General features: G+C 40.3%; 1 protein-coding gene across 3 annotated transcripts in view; it reads left to right on the top strand.

The window, feature by feature from the left end:
- PTPRE (protein tyrosine phosphatase, receptor type E) overlaps positions 1–17,815 on the top strand; it is a 234,036-nt gene that overhangs the window by 55,103 nt on the left and 161,118 nt on the right. For all 3 annotated transcript variants that reach the window (XM_025211836.1, XM_025211839.1, XM_025211837.1), the window contains exons 2-3: positions 6,690–6,765; positions 14,412–14,474. The gene's annotated coding sequence lies outside the window, so the exon portion shown is untranslated. The remainder of the gene's footprint in view (positions 1–6,689; positions 6,766–14,411; positions 14,475–17,815) is intronic.

A 17,815-nucleotide genomic window follows, 5' to 3' on the forward strand; every position in this document is an offset into this window, starting at 1 on the left:
ACTTTTTTTCTGCATATGTGATATGAATACCACCTGTAATAGGTGACAAATGGCAGATTTTGTTCCACATACTACCCAAGCATAAACACCTTTTACTTTGAATTTCTACCTAGTCTCGTTTTACTATCTTGTGCTGTCTTCTGTTTGACTGAGCCATAAAGCCAGTTGCAAACCCCTTCTGAGTATTCTGGGAGCCATCATTCAGTAAATGGATTATAACAAAAATATACCTGTTCCAGGAATACTGTCTCATCTGAGATTCTGAATGAGATGATATCTGGGAACCATGGTTTTCACACTATTATTTTATTTTTTTAAGGATATCCAGAGAAATGAAATATGAGGTGCTGAAAACAGTATCTTTTATGGCAGTTTCTAGTTCATTTTGCATATTTGTGGTGAGAACCATAACAGCTATATATTTGAACCAACTTTGCTAGCCATCTGTAGTGCATCGAGTATATGCCATTCAGGCACAGTTGTTAGAAAACTGACTGAATCTAGTTATGTCACAAGCCAGTTGAGATTGTTTTTGCTTTTGTGATTCAGATAGCTGCTGCTTGTACTTATTCCAAAGAATTAAAATGAAGTAGGTTTGGTAGATCCACATAAAACATTTGCCCCCAGCTGCCCTGAATGCCTTTTGTTGCTCCTTCAGAACAGCTTTGTGGATCAATGGAATTGTGTACATCATATTACATAGCTCGAGAAGCAGGATCTTTTGCTGTGACTCGCTGTAACAGGAAATCCCCCGAATCAAAGGGTGTGAATACACAACACAATTGCTGCACAGTAATTTACCCTACGTAATATTTAAGCTGCAGATATGTGACCAGCTCTCCCAAGTTGGTCAGTAAGGTGATGTGTAAGTACAGGCATTCAAAAAGCCTGAGCCTGATTGAATCAATCTTTTGCAAGTTAGTCTACCCTGCATAAATTGAACTGATTTGCATGTGAATAGACATTGACTTTTGATTCTGGAAATGCAGGCACATGCCTGCAGTGGCTCAGGCTAGAAGCCGGTGGGAGGGGGCGCTAGACCGAGCCCTCTACTGCGGGGAAGCTGTGCTGAGAGAGGTGTATATCCAGGCCTCGGCAAGCTGAGTATGATTGGGAGGGATTTAAAGCTCCACCATGGCCTGCAAAGACCCCAGCTGAGGTGTGCCTGGAGGGGAAAGGGGGAAGCAGCCCCTGCCAGGCATTTCCCACCCCCAGCCTTACCACTTGTGGCAGGGGTGTGGCCAGCCCCAGCAGCAGCGTGAAGCAAATGGAGATGGAGGGATTAATTCCCCCCCTTCGTCCCCTGTCTCACCATCATGGATCCAAGCCAGGGTCTGCCTGGCCAGCGTGGAGCAGCCCATATTAGGGGCCTCCCCACCCTGCTGCTGCAGCAGCAGGGGTGGGGACATGGCCAGGAGCCAGTCAGCATGGCCCCTGAGGCGAAGGGGACAGGGAGGGGGTTTATTCCTCTCTCTGTCCCCTCTTCCCCTGAGGGACTGCAGCTGGGGTCTGCCAGCCCTGGCTGCTACCTCCGCCACTCGCACATGGCTGGGCTGCTGCAGACTTTGTGGGGCAAGAGGAGGTGAAGGTGGTGGTGGTGGTGGGCCTTGGGGGCTATGGCCACCCCAAAATTCAGCTTAGCTCCCATAGCCACACCTCCAAGCCCCACTGCCACTGCTGCTCACCCCGCATAGACTGTGACTGGTCTGCATGCCCTGCTTACACCTGCAGCACAGCCCCCCCACTGGAAGAGTCTTGCACTCCCTGGGACACCATCACAGGGGCTGCTGCCCCATCAGGGTCCCTCCCCCCTCGCCACTCCAGCAGAGAAGGCAGGGCTCTAGCCAGACCCTGGCTGGCATGGCGGCTTGAGGGGCACGGGGCAGGGAGGGGCTTTATTCCCCTCTTCCTCCCCTCTCCCCCTGACTCATCCCTAGAGATGAGTGGATCTGGTAACTTTACCTTAGAGGGGAGTGATTTACACCAATGCAAGGTTGTACATAATATGTCCACTACATTTTTACTTCGGTTGAAAGTCAGTTTACTCTCTACTGAATATGTTGCATGTCTACTTTAAGTTTAGAAAACATTGAAAATTTGCATGTAATTGCTTCTGAGAGACCAAATCCTGAAATCATAATTACATAGAGTACAGAGGGAATGGAGATGGGCTTTTCTCTGTGGCCATAGGAGACAGGACTAGGCTCAATGGTCTCAAGCTTCAGTAGGGGAAATTTAAATTGGAGATTAGGAGGAACTTCCTGACTGAGGGTGGTAAAGCATTGGAACAGACTACCTGGAAACTGTGGAATCTGTATCCTGGACAGACACTTGGTTGGGATGGTTTAGTCAGGGATGATCCTGCCTTGAGCAGGGGGTGAATTAGATTATCATGTGAGGTCTTTTCCAGCCCTAATTTCCTATGATGATGTACTGTGTAATTATACAGAACTGATGTGCAGTCTTGATTTACCAGTCTCTCTCTCTCTCTTTTTTTTTTTTTTTTTTTTAAAGTTTCATGTAAGGGGAAACTGTATCTAGAAACTACCAAGGAATGTGTGAATTGAACAATCTGGTATTTCCCTCTTTCCAATAAAATAATGTGAGCTTTTTGTGTTTACGAAATTTAGCAGTATGTCACATCTTGGCTTTGATATTTAAAACTGTAAATAAATTAGGCAGTTTCATTCTGTCGTCACAAACTAATGCTTTTTCAAACATAGGAAGTCTTTCTCATAAGAGAGAAATGAAGAAAGGTAGATGTGTGTTTTGGAAGTGGCTTCCTTGCTTTCATGTATGTGTGCAGATTCCTTAATGGCCATGTGGATATGTAAGGCATTCTCCATAAAAGTATTTCAAAGAACTTCTCATAATAATCTTTACTGCAAGGGTTGATTCGTTCTCAGCAGATGTAAACCAACGATTTGTAGTGGGGGAAAATGGTTCTTGACATTATTACTGAAAGGACCTGGGTAAATTTGAATGAGCCATAATTCTTTCTTAGCTTGTTTTTTTTTAAAAAACAACAAAACAAAACAACCTCTCCCCCCAGCAAAGTTTAATTGTTAAGGTACATGTTAATGAGTAACTAAGGATCAGTAACAGATGAGTGTATAAAACCAAATCTAGATACAGTGATCACCAGGCATGCATCTGATTTAGCTGTTAGTATCTGTTGCTTTGTAAGCAAGCTATACAATGAAATTTAGCAGAGTTCAACTCTTCTTTAATAATAAACAGTGAAAAGATTAGGAGCAGCTGGGGCCTGACAGCATGACTGTATCTCTTAAAGGATATTTCAATATTAAAGAAGCAGTTTCTCTTTTTCTGATGTACAAATATGTGGAGGAAGGCCTAGGTGTTAATTAATTTGGTTCTAATTTTGTAGTCTGTTCTGTGCCTGAAACACCTATTGAGCTTGGTTGCAGTGCCATTTATAGAAAACAGAATCCAGATCTGAGGCTAACTTTCTTCCTGTTTTATATTGTTTGTGTGTATATGGGGGATTACTATTGGATTTTTGTTTGTTTGTGTATTTATGTTTACTCCTGTTGGAGTACACCTAAGTTTAGAAGTCAGAGTTTCACAACTGCCTCAAAAGAAAACAGAAAAACTGAATTTTATTTATGCTTTTGGTAACTGTTCAGCTGCCTTGGGTAGTACTGCCTACCAAAAATATTTGTCAAGAAACATACTGTTGAAAAGGAGAACTTAAAATGGAGAAAACAAAGCTAAAAGCTATAGATAATGGGAATTAATGCTCAAATTAATTAATTAAACAGAACTGACAGCTATGTGTAACAAGAGGGGCAATGAGAAGGGAATGTGCTGAATATTTAATTTTGACTGAGTTCCTGTGTAGACCTAGCTTTTACAGCTATGGTACCTTACAAACTGGCAGCTTTTTTAATATTGTCATGTTTTATGCCTGTTTTTATTCTCATTAAATCCTTTATAATCTCATATGCTGCACCTCCGGTGATAGCATAGTTGCACAAATCATGAAGAAATTTGTGTTTCATATAAACTAACAACACATGTATTATTTTTTCCTAATTTAAAGTGCCACAGTACTTTGTACCTTCACATTTTAGATTTTCTTCAACATGTTTATCTTGTTTAGCAAGTGCTAAGTTGTTGGTTGAATTAGTATTTATAATGTAAAATACTATAATCAGTCATTTTAGAAACTTTATTCTTTTATGTATGAGTTAGGCATTTAAATTTTTTGTTTACTTTTGCCATGTAACCCACCATCACGTTTTCCAGGAAGACATTTCCAATAATTGAATAATATCATAAGAAAACCTGATAAAATAATTAGTCATTTTTCAGCTAGCTAGAATGAAGTGATCTCGTTTTGAGTTTTGGAAAACAATACTTAAATAAATATAAAAATTAGATATCTTATGTTTAGAATAGTAAAACATTGCATATAAAAGCATTACTGCAGTTTTATGATAATACATTTTTACAGAAATTGAGAAGATGGTATATATTTTGTCAGAATGAAATATGTGATTGGCATAAAGCTTCAATTAGAAGGTATTTTTTAAATTGACCTTTACCTTGTTTCTGATGCTTTGTTAAAAAGCCACTCTACTGGCAAAGTCCAGCCAATCAAACTACATAAAACCAGAAGCTTGATTATAGTTTGTCATTAACTGTGCTGTAAACAAAAATTGAAATGTAATGTTCAGTGTTGGTCAATTTTGAAACATCAAAGTTAGCAAGAAGTGGTCAGTGGAACTGTTGTCTTATGCATTTGGATGTTTAATGGTGTGTAAGACCATGAATAAATATGTTTTAGCTCACTGAAAAGCTTATTAGGATAAGAATATAAAGTTGTTTGAGGCATGAATCACTTTTGGAATGGAATATGCTTTCTAGCTTGTTTACAGAAAAGCTCTTGTGTATATATACTTATTTAATCTCTAGTAAACTTCCTGTTTAAATATTTTGGGGGCAGGGGTCTTTTGTGGGGAGCCTTCCACATTGTCCACTTTGTGCTCTGTACTTTAATATCTACATGATTCTTTTCCTTTCTCCTGTCATGCCACACTGATCTGCAATACAAATTTTTGGCAGTCCTGGGAGGAGTCCCAATCTATTCCAAAATAATACCATCTATTCTATCTCATTGTAATGAACATTAATATATATATATTTTTTTTTCTTTTAATAATATGTATTTTTTTCTTTAAAAGAATAAATAGAGAAGTCTGTTTGGATTTGTCTGTCTGTGCTGGGGTCTAACCAAGAGCCCACGCAAGGTTTAATTCCAGCTTCAGCCTTTAATTGGGACTTGAGTGAGGCATAGGGCTTTCCCTAGGCTATCTACACAGGGGGTAAATTTCACCTTCGTGTAATATAGTAATCTTCCTGATTAGAAGAAGTATTCTCTAAACAGGAAGCACCTGTAAAAGAGCCAGGAAACTCTCTAATAGTTTCTTTCAGATCATTTTTGTTGTGTTGGGGAAATGTTGACCTTTGCAGTATAGAGCAGGGGCAAGGCAGCTACAGATGTCCTTATAGGAAAATCTCTGTTGATCTTTGAATATCCACATAAGATAATAGACATGACTTGATAATATATTCTGTGTAGAAAATCATGCAGGTTTGAGAAGGGCTGGTGAGACAGAAATCACTAATTTTGGGGGGATTAAGCAGAAGTTTAGACTCAGTTATTGTAAAGATTGCTTCTGGCAGCAAAATTAGTAGAAGAGATCCTTCCTCCAGCAAATTCTTTATTGTGTTAGTCTTGTGCTTCAGCGTGCTGTGACTTTAGAACCCCGCTACTTTGTTGTCTAGCTGCTTCCTGCACAAACTGCCCCGGTCCTTTATCTGGTTAGAAAACATGGTCATGCTTTATCTGGCAGATATATCCAAACTGCTGGAACCTACTCTTAGTTGACATATTAATGCTTGTTTCTTTTGTACTGGTTTATGTTTTTATTGTCTCATATGTATGATGTGGTCTCAAAAACAACTCTTCATTATGTTCCATTTAAATGCCCAGTAGTCTTTATATGTTGGCCCTCTTGAAGTCTGTGTCTGCTACATAGAGCAGGAGCAGGGAAGTGCTCATCTTAAGCTGTCTAACTTTTCTGTCTGTGGAGAATTGCTTGTCTGAATTTTCCCAGGGTCACGTGCACCTTTATCTTACTCACAGCCTCCTTAGATTAATCATTGTCCTACTTGAAGCTTCTCAGGCAGAAAAAGCCTTCCACATTGTCCATTTTGTGCTCTGTACTTTAATATCTACATGATTCTTTTCCTTTCTCCTATCTTGCCACACTGATCTGCAATACAAATTTTTGGCAGTCCTGGGAGGAGTCCCAAGCTAGCCCTCCAGGCCCTTGTTCAGTGCATCGAGTAGATTGATGTTGTTAGTGAACTTTCAACTCCTTCCTGTGTATAATTACCCCAAGACCTTTGACCATCACAGCTCTGTCCATCAGTCTGTTGAGGTGCATGAGGAAATATCACATACTTATATCTGGAACCAGCCACTAAACTTGCCATTGACTGGCATGGACAACCTTACCACCTCTTGATTTTTTTTTTTTTTCTTTTCTCTGTGGGGTTAGCAATTTCTTGCCCACACTGTATAGTCACTGAATAGCTCCAAATCCATCGTGCTATGCCAAGTCGCACATCTTTTACAAATTGTTGTTTTTCTGTTTCAGGGACAGGATCAACTTCAAACACATGATTTGCTACACATATCCTCTGTCTTTGTGGAAACCAGACATTTCTCCTCAGGTCAGTGCCTTATATCTGGATTTTTGAATCTTTTGATGAGAAATGTGGTGGGTCCTTTGCTAAGTAGATGATCAGAGAGATTATTGTGTAATGCATACCCTTCCATAGGCTACCTTTTTTGGATGTTCTCCCCAAGATCAACTTCCTCACTCCTAAGGGTTTTTTTTCTTCTGCCAGAAGTTATGGCCTAATGGGTAGAATTATCTGTTTAGATTACCATTTCCTTGCATAACCAGTTCTGCTGATATGCCATCCTCTCCTGGGCTCTGGTTTTTAATTCAGCCTCTTGACATTCTCTTAATTTTTTTTCCAACAAAGCATCATTGCTTGTTATCCTGCTCAGGTGTGGCTCCGGTTTACAGGTCTTTTTGAGTACCATTTTCTCTTTAGATCCATCATCCTTGTAGAAGTCTTAACAATATTTCATCCGACTTTTCAGGATATTTTTTTCCTTCTCAAAGCACCAACACCTATTGTATGGTACAGTTTAGGCCTGTGCTGCTTCTTGGTCATACTTACTTACAATTTGAATGCCTCTCTTGACTAGAACTTTCCCAAGAACTTCTCTCAATGTTACTACATTGCCCTTTGAGCAGTTTTTCTTGTTCCCTGTTCATTGTTCTCTTTTCTGTAGAGTTCCTGTATATGACTATATAATGGCATCTTGTTTTTGGCTTTCCACTTTTCATTTGGCCAGGTAGAAAGTGTTTTCTAATATCCAGGTCTTATTAGCTGCCTTCTTGCCCATGGTACCAGTCTATCAAAGCAATTTCACATTTCAGCTTCAAATGGTCATGGTTTCCTTTTCAAACTTCAAAAGTTAATCTGACTTCATTGATCTTTTGTTTGAGATTTTGTTTCAGTGTTGTGATCAGTTGGCCCATGTGGTGCCATACCAGCTTCACCCCAGTAGTTTCAATAGCAGAAATATCCCTGATGGTTTCAGCATGCACCACCCAGTTCAGTGTCTGTCTTTAAAAGCTTTAAATCTGTTTCTTCAACTTGATTAGTGATAATAGCACCAATTTCCTATCTTTCATTTCCATTCTCTTTTAATTAGGCTTGGGGCTGGCATGGGTAAGACTAATGGTAGAGTTCGTTTGTGGTTGCCAAGCCAGTTTTACATGGGTACTACAATTATAGTATGATGTCTTAGGCAACATTAAGGGCCCTAAAAAGCCCTTTCAGCTGGGGAGAGAGTCCCCAGTCCAGGAATTTGATGATACAGTTGTAATATTGTTACCTGAGGACCTCCTTCCAAGAATTAGCACTTTTATAGGGAGGTTTCAAGGAGACATGGCTAGATTCAGGTGGTGTGAGTTGGGAGGGACAGCACAGGAGTGCAGATTTTTAGCAGTCCTGTGATCCATCAGCAAGCCCAGGAATGCCATTGCAAATCAGACAGGTTCCCCAAGGCTCTCTAAGTTTCAGTGAGGTCTCTCTATTACCTGGAAGAACCTGAGGTTGAAATTGTGCCAGTATTGTTTGAAGCCATGCCCCTGAGGTATTAGTTCTGTGCTGCTCTTATCAGAAGCACTGCACAGAATCCTGTTCTTTGAAATCTGACTTGTCTGTGCAAAGGGGCACCTTTGGAACAGAAAAACAGGATGGTTTCCTGTCATCTGTACACCTCTGTGCATTCAGAGTCCTGAAAATCCATTAATATGTCTACTTTTATAATGCATCATCATCTGACCCTTGAGATTTGAATCCCCAAAAGCAGCAAGGAGGAACATTAACTGTTCTTCAGGGACTTGAGCAGGGTGGAATAGAATTGCACTTAGGTGCCTAAGTTCACTTATGTGCCTAATAAATAGAATAACATCTGCCCTGAATATCCTATTGTAGCTCATTTGGTTTATTATACATACATCTGTAAGCAGAATTATTGCCAATGACATGTCATAGACCTAAAAACACATTTTGCAATGCCTGCATGCTTATTTGCTTAAAGCTACTTCCTACATAGTTGTTATATTGGGTGTGTCCTGATCAAAACTTATTGAGTAGTACATACAACTGCCTTGCCTATAATGAGAGCATTATCACTCCTCAGGACTAGTCAGAGAGCATTATCACTGCTCAGGACTAGTCAGGCTCCTAACACTTTTTATCAATAAACTTAGTATTTTGCCATCTGAAGGTATTTACATACAAAATTTGGAGGAAGCTGGCTGAAAAAATGAAAACCTGTTTTGCCAAAACAACTGATGGTTTAATGTTGAAATGTTTCACTCATTTAATTTTTTCAGATTTATTGCAGAATTTTATTTTAATGTTTTATTGAAGTTGTGATTGGGATTGTTGAAAACTGGATAATATTTTAAGTAATATTTCTTTGTTACAAAGTATGTTGGAAAGAAACAAAATAGTTTGCAAAACTGAAAATTGTTGATGACTGAAACCATTTTCATGAATAAAGAAACTGCTTTTGAGAACAGTATATGTTCCGATTTTAAAATCTTCACCTGAAAACTATTGTCTAGCTTGATAGTTAGGTCACATACATGGCAAAATAAACTAATTGTGCCTAACTTCAGAGTCCAGATAATTGTGTAGGTGCAAAATTATACCATTAGTTATTTCTGCTGGCACTTATGCTTGCAAACTAGAGGTCAATGTCTGAAAGGTTTAGAGAGGTGGCAGAAGTTAAGAGCCTAGTGGGAAATGAGGGCAGATGCATAGACAGGCACAGTGCCATGCAGTACATTAGGGAAAAATTAATTAGGTTCATTGGATTCAGTATGTTATTGAGTACAGTTTTTCATAATGCAAAATTATTGGAGTGTAACTTTCTGTTGGGCACCAGTTGGCTGCAACAAGGGCTGGGTTCAATTTTGAGATACTAAATGTATTTTACCTTGGCTTCAGCCGCCACCCAGAACACCTGGGAAACACTAAATGAATTACTAGGGTGTCCTGCATAAACAAAAACCACCTCCTTACTCAGTATAAAACACAAACATCCAAATTTATTAGAAATAGTAACACAAAGCAAAATAAAACATTATGTATAACTTTAAAACACTATTATTACAAAGCAAAGTGTATAGGTGGCACCTTCTCTGGGGAGGCTTCACTCATACCCAGGCAGTCTGGGACTTGGGGCTCCTTAATGTGTAGTTCTGGGGGCCTGCACCCCTATACCTGCCCTTCAGCAGTGGGCTGGAGAGGGGGGCCCATACCAGAGTGTGCTATGAGCTGCTCCTTGGATTCACTGCGCCATGGAAAGCCGCTTGAGAGCATGGGTCCTTCTGCACTGCAACAGGCTTTGCTGTTCTTGGAGAAGTGGTGGAGCATCAACCTCAACTTCTACATGGTGGCTTTGAGGGGTTAACTGTGGTTTTCATCAGCACACTACACACCCAGCTCTGCTGGACAGAAAACTGCAAAAGAGCTCAGAAGAAAGGTCAGACTTATCTTAATGGGGACTCGGACTGAACTGGCCAGCAAAAAGCCAGCGAGGCCTATACTGCACTGAGGCCTGGATAGACAACAAATAATGCCAGGTCTCACCCTGGCCCAAATCTGCCAGTGAAACACATGGCTGAGGTTCAGCTACACAACTAGGCTGAAATGCAATAGCTGTGTAACAACAAAAAGGGTCCAGGCCTATGGCTGCAGCCTGGACATCCAGTCTCAGCTATAGCACTGGGATAAGATGCTACAATTCCCAAACACAGGGGCCAGTAACTGCCAGGACCCATTCCTAGGCAGTTTGCTCCAGGGATTAATACCCCCATGGCATTAACCCACTTAAGAAAAAAAAATGGGGAAAGAGGGAGGAAATAGGAGTCTCAAACTCTGAGACAGACTTTCTCTTCTTGTAAATGAGGATTTCCCATCCCATAGCTTTTGCTTGCCTCTCCAGGGAAGGGCTGAGCACAGGGCCAAACCAGCAGTCTTGCCCCACATTAACACACACAAAATCCACAATACACAATCCAGTGTGTGCGTGGCTGTTACAGTAGAATGTCAGTTGCATATTTTTTATTATTATGGAATGCATGATTGAGTAAAACAATTTTCTGTAGGCTGTTTCTTTACCCTTATATCAACCAATTAGGGATGGATGAATTGCTTTCAGACCTTTTGGAATAACAGGTACTTGCTATAAACTGCCAAAAAGCTTAATTGCTTTCTAGATTTATTCTACCCTTGTACTACTTTTTCTTACTCTACTTTCTGACCTCAGCTGTCAGAAACATCAACTAGAACATAACACATCATCTCTTGTTCAAAAAGTGATTTTTCAGAGCCCTTGATGTGGCACTGAGTGAGGTTGCAGAGACTAAGGCCTTTGTTGCGTGTTCATTTTAGGCAATTTGGGGAGCTCATAACCCTGGGATTGTCTACACGTTAATGCATGAAAGTAGTTTTAAGTGCCCTTTAGGCATCTTAAAGTTAAGCCTCTCCAGGGCAGGTTTATATGTGATCTGTGCTGTGTTACTCAGCTCATGCTACACTAATGTGTGGCCACTTTAATATAATGTAACACATTACCTGCCCACACAACCCTCCACCCTGCTACCCTGGATCAGGCTGCCGCCCCCTATCCCCTGCTAGCCCAGATTGGCCTGCAGCCCACCTGGATCGGACCTGCTGTTCCCTACCTACCAGCACCCCACCTCACTCACCCCCGCCTCCAATGTCTCCTGGCTTACTTGTGGCTGCTGGTGCTGTCCCAGGGGAGCAGACAGGGAAGGGGAACTTGCCTGCCCAGCTGCTGCCATTGCCACTCTGGGGTGGGCTCAGTCCAGAGAGCAACAGGGGGAACCCCTGGGGTCAGGGAGGGATGGGAGGTCACCTGGAAGGGGAGGAGGGCATTCTTACCTTTCAGTCCTCCAGGCCCCTGCTCACCTGAGCATGTGACCGTTCTAAAGTCAAGCTAATGCTAATTACTAATTGAAAATCCTAGGTATAATGCGTAACAAGACCTAAGGTAGACCAGTACCTTCCATTAATTAATTGAAGATGGGAATAACTTTTAGAGTACATAATTCTGTTACATGAATGAAGAGATTGGTTATGTTAGAGACCTCCTTTCAGCATGAGGCTTTTTGGCAATACAGCAATACAAATAAACTGATGTAGCAGCTTGTGTCAGAGGACTTCTTAACTCGGTTACTTTCAGAATACTAAAAATTTGAAAATGTATTCCCCCCTCACCCCTGCCCCAGCCTTTTTTTTTTTTTTTTTTTTTTTTTTCCTTCTTTTCTAAGCCTATAGCTGCGTCTTTCTTCAGGTAAGTATTCTTTTATGTTTTACTTCAATTACTACTTCAGCATTAGCAAAGAATATTATTTGCTAATATAACTGTCTTGAAAATTTCCAGTATTGAAGACTGTTGAACTTCTGATGAAATCAGTAACTCAAGACTGTATTGCCACCATGTTTCCATGTTAGCAAATTAGTTAGCCTTTTTTAAAATGTAAACATTAGTGCTCAAATGTTGCTTTTGTATTGAATACAAACTATTTGCATTGTTCAAAACATATTTTCAATATGTTTATATTTCATTAGCTTGTTGTCATTTCAAAAAGCTATTGCCTTATCGTAGTGACACACATTTTAAAGCCAAACTGTCAGATAATTGCATTGATGATAATTGCTTCTTAAATTCATATGCTGCTGAGGAAAACTGCTGAAAGGGAACTATTTTAGATCATGATATCAGCAAAACATTGCTGTCTTCATTGTAATTGCATTCTTGTTTGGGGTCAGATGATAATACATTTGTTCAAAGGTTTTTGGTAGGCTTTTTGGTATGTTTTCCTTGGGGAGAAGGAGACCTTTAAGCTTAGCTATCTAGGATTTTCATTATCTGTTAATGCCTGACTCGTTCTCTAAAAGAATAAGAACTAAAATTTTGCGTGTGTACATAGACATAGGAATGAATTTGCAGAAATGTTACAGTTCCCTCATTGGCAATGTTATATAGAGGCTAATATATGATTGCACATAAAAACTTCCATAAAATGGGTCTGTCGCCATCTCTCAATTCCCACTTTTACCTCTACATTTCAGTATTTTATGATGACTTTTGTAAAGGATGGTGTGAACTTAGTTGGCCTCATCTTTCTTCTTCCTTCGGTACTACTTCTAATTGGTTACTAGCTGCAGCACTTATTTTCCCTGAATAGGTGCTGTTGGCACTTGAAGTAGGGTAGTAAATGCTAACATGACTGACAGTTTCTTCTGGGTCACAGAACAATATGCTTATCAATTCAATACTGTTCTAAGTCAGGAAGTGAGACTCTCATAATGCAATGCCTGTTGCTCTTTACTTCTGTAACCCTTTATCTACTGAAAGCCTGCCAATAGAATGCCTGTTAAGTAGGATATGATAGCTTCCATACTATTTAATTTCGTTAGAAAGGGATGTACTGAAAACTGTAGCTGTTTCTTTATATGCTATTTTAATGTCAGTCAGCTTCCTATCCAGGTATTCCTGACTTCAGTCATAATTAAATCTAGTTTTCTTGTTTTCATGTTTCTTGGTACAATGACAATTTCTAATACTTCATTATTTTTTTAGCCGAGCTCTTTAATCTTATCACTGTTTATCTTGGCTGATAAGAAAGCTAGAAAGGAGGATGGAGGAAATCTTTACCAATGTCTGGTTTCATGGGTACTAGGCCATAGTAGCAGTACTGCACTAGTGGGACTTCACCAAATAGACTCAATACTGACATAAGCCATTTAAAAAACTGAGCCACTATCCTCCTTATTAATACATGAAGAGAATACATGTTGTTTTGTGACCTAATGGCCTATTGGTCTGGCATATGGCTTTTGGTGAAGATTAATCTTTATATACTGTACCAGATTTTTGTTTCAAGTCAAATAATGGTAGCTCTTTTGCTGCTGAGAGGTGGATAGAATAAAATGGTAATCCTCTGTAATATATGTATTACAGAGAATGAAGATTTGGGTATGCTTTTATATATATATTATATATAAATGTGTGTGTGTGTGTGTGTGTAAGCATACCCAAATCTTCATTCTCTGTAATAGTTTTATATATATGTAATATGTGTATATATGTGTGCGTGTATGCATGCATGCATACATACATACATACATATATATATATATACAGTATGTGTGTATAAATATATGTATATAAGCATACTGAAATCTTCATTCTCTTTTGATCATTTTTATTATGCTACATTTATTTCACTGATGACCGTAGGTTTTGACTTTAGAGCAAAAACTGACAGCCTGATAAAGAAGGGCACAGCTAAAATTTCCTCATCTTAAGTATCTGCCTGATGGGTAAAAGTACATTTTATTCGTGGAGAAAGACTACTTTTACTTTTGTATTAAAAGCAAATTTATAACTATATTTTTTAATGATAATTGTGCTTCTGTTTCAGTAGAGAATTGTTCTTAAATCTTACCTTGCTAATATTTTAACATGAAACAAATTATATTCAATATTTGTTATTCAGTGAAAAATGGAGAAAAATATTTTAATAATGGCTAAATCTTTAAAATGGAACTTACCATTTCCAGAGGGGCTAGAATTACAGCTTTATGCTGAAACTGTCTGCAGTTCTGGGACCATGTTTTCAGCTTCTGTTAGTACAAATGAGAAAATTGAATGATTTTGTATATGATGCATTTGAAATCTTTTTCAGGACTGTCTATGAACATTAGAGGAGATCTATCCAATAAACCACATTTGACTCTGAGCACAAAAGGTATTTGCACTTTTTATTTTTATTACATTTTTGTTGAACTATCAAGGCATATGAATTTTTGATTCAAAGAACTGGGACACACACAATCGATGTTTGCTTGACTTCAGAAAACAAAGATTTCATGGGGCTGGAAAATTCCTTAAATATCGCTAAATAATGTCTTGCATTTTCCTTGTGGAAATTGCCTTTGTATACATCTCTGCAATGTAACATATTTATGAGCCCAGGAATAGTTTACTAAGGCAAATAAATGGGATTTATATTAATAGCCTAGCAAACATACAAGACTAAAATATGACAGCTATATCTGCTCACAGCTTCACTGCATTTCTATAACTAATTTTTGTTGTTATTGTGGGTTTCTTAGTGATACCACTGCATTAGTGTACTTCTTAATTTTTCCCCATGCTTCTAGAAACTTTCTTGCATTGTTTTGGGATGTATGCTGTATGAGTACAGTGGACTAGTGATATTCATGAAAACCATGAGACATCACTGTACAGTGACAAAAGGCCTGACCTATACTTTAATGTAGCAAAGCTAGTGCACAGGGGTAGAATGATTATGATAGGTAGCACACTGAGATATTGATGTCTGGGCAGTGCATATTAGCAAGGAAGAAAGAGGATATGAAAGCTTTTTTTGCTGTTTTAATTCTTGGGATTTGCTCAGGTACTATGACAATGAAGCTTTTGTAAGTGCCTTTATAGATAATTCTCACTCAGTGTTACATAAATGACTTAAATTGTTCAAAAAGTGCATAAGTACATAAACACACCATGTTAAAAGAGGCCATAAACACAAAATATGCAGACTGCAGCATGACAGAAACTGCAGTTGCTGTCTGAAAATACACTAAGAAAAAGAAATAGATATGTTTTCAGGTACAAACCACAAAGGCATTACCTCCGAGAAAACTCATGCTGCTTAGAGAGAACCATACACAGCAACATCTATTTTAGGAATCTCATCACCACAGTATATTCACCCTTAACATTCTCTAATTCTTTCTGTAACACCCACTTCAAGTAGAGGAGGGACCCCTTTTTACAGATGGAGAACTGATGTACGCAAAGACTAGGTGACTTGCCAAAATCACAGTAGCATAACTGAGTGGGGGCCGACTGAGACAGCAGCCCTGGGTGATACTTTTGAGAGGGGGCAGGGTGGGGACACACAAATAGCTGCTGCCACAGCTAGTGGCTGACTGCACCACTACCACTGCTAGTGCAGCAGCCAGCACTGCCCCATGTGCAAAGCTGCCTTGTTTACTCTTCTGCAAAGTCAAAGTCACACAGGAAGAGCAGGAAGTTGAATCTAGAAGTACCAACTAGAAGTCTGGTACCCTAACCAATGGGCCATCCTTCTACCTTGATGGATTTCAATGACAATATAGATTCTACACAGGGAAGTTAAGGTTAAAGTATCTTCTTTGTGTTTGGATGTACAGGAGCACGGCTTGGCATTTCTGAAATTAGGCTAACACTACATAGATGGCAGAAAGGCACAATTTGCTTAAACTATTGTTACAGTCTATATAACGAGCGGCAGACTTATCTGTTAATGCAATAATATCAGGACTCACTTTCCATTGTCAGTTTCACAGCTGCCACAATGATTTCTGCCAAGAATTCAGCTCCTGCTTTTTGTCTAATCAAGCCTCAAACACTGAAAAATGCTATTAACTCGAGCAATCTATTTTAGACTGTTTTCCTGAATTTTCCACTTCAAGAGATGATTTTCTCTCTTGCTAGTCATTACTCTGAATACATCCTGCAATACAAAAGCACACAAATGTTCCACGATTCCAGAAGATTTATACTAGTCGTATAGTTTTATTTGTATTAAAACTTGCATTTTTGCATTAAATTTGCATTTATTTTCATTCCTGCCTGTGGCAGGGGATCCTGCTAGATGATCTGTTCAGGTCCCTCCTGACCCTAGCTACTATGAAACTACCCTTTATTCAGATGTGGTCCTGCCCATTACTCCAGCTCTTAAAATTTAACTTCATTTGTGTGTGGCCAGAGAGTCTAACTGTAAACTTTGACCTAACCAAACCACAAGCATGTTTCAACATTTATGAAACTTAAATGGATCTGAATTTTGTCACCCCCTACTCGTGGTTAATTCAAACAGCTGCTTTGAAGTTGTCAGTGTACAGTTTATCTATTTCAATAGAAACGCCACCCCATAGGGCGCATCCACACATGCAAGCATGTACGCTTGCAGCAGCTCAAATAGAAGCGGTGCAAATTTGAGCCAGGCTTTTTGCCTTAGTGCATGTGCTCGGACATGGACTTTGTTGTGGAGCAAATTGTGCCACTTGGGGCAAAATGACCCTGCCTGGCTCCTCCCGGATCTGTAGCCAGTGGGAGCTAGAGCCTAGGGCCAGCACCTGTGCTGTCCCCAACAATATAAAAAGCTGCCCTGCCTTGGCCCCAGCAGTACAAAAAGCTGCCTTGGCAAGCAGCTCAGGGATACTTGTTCTCAGGAGGTTCTCAGGAGCTTCGAGGCCCCAGCCACTTGGTACCTGGGGACACTACCCCTGTGCCAGCTGGATTGCTGTAGCAGCATCCAAAATCCATTTTTAAAAATACCCCAAAATCCATGTTCTTCCACAATTAAACCAAAAGACCGCACGCACGCATGCACAGAGAGAGAGTGAGCAGTTGGGTAATGCTTTATTGGTATATTTACAATGTTAAAGCAATTTGGAAGCCTACCAGTGTCTCTATCTTCATGAAAAAATAAATTCTAAATACTTATATGTGTTGATGTGTGCTTTTGGTTTTCTTCACACATGATGGGTGTGTGATGGGGGGGATGTGGTGTTTACAGGAAGTGGGTGGGAAGGGGTGTGGGGGAGGGCAGGTGGGTGTGTGTAGAGGGATGTGGGGCAGTTGCTGGGGGGACTGTGGGTGTCAGCCCCTATCCCCCACAGGGCCCCAGCCCCCACCATCCAGGGTCCCAGGCACCCTGGAGGGCTTCCCCCACCTCCCGCCCAGGGTCACAGCTCCACTCCGGAGAGCCCCTGCCCCACCGCCCAGGGCCGGTAACTGACCTTTCACAGTAGAAGTGGGGGGACTGTACGCTGAGCCCAGCCGGGTCCTGCCAGCCCTGGGGCTGCTCCTGCTGCAGTAAAAAGGGCAAGAGTCCCAGAGGCCCGGTGAGAGTGGGTGGAGTGATAGAGGCCCCAGTGAGAGGTGGGCAGTATGCATGAGGCCCAGAACAGGGCAGTATGTAAATGGCCTAACAAAAGACTGGGTTTGGTCTGGCTTTAAGCCGGGCTACAATAATAGCACGGATGCCATCTGTGAGGCATGGGCCATGGTGTAGGG

This window comes from Alligator sinensis, unplaced genomic scaffold (genome assembly GCF_000455745.1).
Source record: "Alligator sinensis unplaced genomic scaffold, ASM45574v1 scaffold276_1, whole genome shotgun sequence".
Classification (NCBI taxonomy): Eukaryota; Metazoa; Chordata; order Crocodylia; family Alligatoridae; genus Alligator; species Alligator sinensis.